Raw genomic sequence first — 2,453 nt, 5'->3', positions numbered from 1 at the left:
TCAGAAAAATCAATTGAATAGGCCCTTGAGACTGTTCAGATCCGGCTGAGACGGACGCGGATTTCCTGCCGAAGCCTTTCCAAGAAGTTCCCCCGCTGGAAACTTAAGTGGGCCCACCGTGATTTTTGTGAGAAATCCATCCAGTCCATACGTTTTTTGAGATCATTTTAAGATATAGAGGAAAAAATGAGACTGATCAAATACTAAAGTGGGCGGAAAACGTGAGGATTAAACTTCCACAGTTGAAATATTCGTGGGGCCAAAGAAGTTTTGAATCATTCTAATATTTATGTTTTCAGTTCATCTCAGTAGGAATGACGTTAAGAACGGTATGGATGGCATGTAGACATAACTGTCGACCTCATAAAGTTTTCAACGGTAGGAATTTCCCTATCTACCTTTTCCTTTAGTTAAGCCCACTTGAGTATTGGATCCGGCTCATTTTTAGCCTCACATTCTAAAATGATCTAAAAAAACGTATGGACACGATGAATTTCTCACAAACATCACAATAGGCCCCACCTGTTTCCAGCGCAGGAACTTCGTGCTAAAGCTTTTGCAGGAAATCCGCATCCGGCTGAGACCTTCCCGACCAACCCATATCTGGCCCGTTGACAGCATTTATATTTTTAGGCCATACTTCAAAATTATAAAGAAGGATGGGCCCCACAGTCAAGGAAACGGGTAGCACTTGACAGGGAAGTGGGGGAAGATTCATTTGATACTCTGGTAGCTTATCGTGGTTGATATGCAGGAACTTGGAAATTGTACACGTGTAAACTCTATGAGGCCTGCAATGACATAAGTGAATGCTATCCATCCCTTTTTTTTTTTTTTTTTTTAAGAGCTCATTTCAGGGCACGGTCCCCAGATTTGAAGAATATACCAAGTTCAAGTGGATCACACCATATTAAATAGTGAGAAATAAACATTTAACGTTCCAAACTTCTTGGGGACCACACAAGTTTTAGACTGATATTTGTGTTTTCCCTTCATCAATGTATATATGACCTTATGAAAACATTATTGCGGGCCCTTTAAAGGTTTTAACGGTGGACATCATTATCCCCACTGTTTCCAATGGTATTGTCCACTTGAACTATGGAATGCTTTAATTTTGGGATCATATCCTAAAATGAGCTGGTAAAATCGACGGACAGCATGGATACTAACACATACATAACGGTGGGCCCTACGGACTTTATTCAGTACACAATAATAAACTGGTACACAACCTCGTGCCTTGATGGGTAACGCCTTAGACCATACTAGGTGTAATTCCATCCAGCTTTTGAAAAGGATGGAAAGGTTTGGATTAGGTGGGATGAAATTGCATTTAGTCCCATGTGGGATTTCGTGGATTTTGAAATTCAATACGCATACCAGCAGGTATTCGTCACCTTATCAACAGATTTGATGGATTTTAAACATTCCAGTATCACCCAAACCACTAGACAGTGGAGATTCAATCACGACAATCTGCTTCATTTTTCAGATGATACCCTAAAATGAGTAAGTCAAAATGGAATACTGATGTGGATGTAAGGCATTTACATCAAAGTAGGCCCCATAGTTGGAGATCCACTAACCTCGATGGATTTGGATCCATTGCGCCCTCTTTCAGCACTATGATGAAGACGGACAATCGTGGGACCCAATCCTAAGTATGTGTCTCATCTGCTACACCATCCACTTCATAAGATCACTATCTCATATCAATGATCTAAAAATAGTCAGTTGTAAGACTCAGGTCATGTTTAGGACCTTGTCATGTTTTGCCTCTGTCTCTACACTTAATAAGATTCATACTAAGTCGGCTGACTAAAAAGAAAGTGGGTCCAAGACCATGGTCATGTTTAGGACCTTGTCACTTGTCATCCTCAGTTGTAACATGGCTTTCATCCTTCCAAAAAAATTTCAGGCACAACCTAACTAGCCCAATTAGATGGTTGGAGATGTGGAAGAGGTAGGCGAGACATCAGTCCAGGCAGATATCGGATTCCCCTCAGTCGGTCGTGGCTATGGAGCTAGACCTACCGTGGTTATCGAGGATGAAGAAGCAGAGAATGTCATCTTTACGAAGCCTTCATAGCTGAAGATCAAACACCTGAAGCTCCTATTACGTGACCGTTCACATGGACGACTGCCCAGTCACTTCAGTGATGGTGGACAATGGTGTGGTTGTCAACATAATGCCTATGTCAATGGTCCGGAGGCTCAGAAAGACGCCCTAGGATCTGATGCTAACTGAGGTAATTGTCTCCAGTTTCGCAGGGGTATCAAAAACACTAAAGGGGTTCTTCCCATAGAGTTTGTGGTCAGGAGAAAAATTGGTCATGGCACCATCCTTCCTAATCAAACCGACCACCAGCTACAACACGCTCCTATGGAGTGATTGGATCTATTCAAACTGGTATATCTCATCGTCCTTGCATCAATTCCTGATTTTATGA

This window comes from Magnolia sinica, chromosome 2, assembly GCF_029962835.1.
Source record: "Magnolia sinica isolate HGM2019 chromosome 2, MsV1, whole genome shotgun sequence".
NCBI classification, from domain to species: domain Eukaryota; kingdom Viridiplantae; phylum Streptophyta; class Magnoliopsida; order Magnoliales; family Magnoliaceae; genus Magnolia; species Magnolia sinica.
This window is presented reverse-complemented; position numbering follows the sequence as displayed.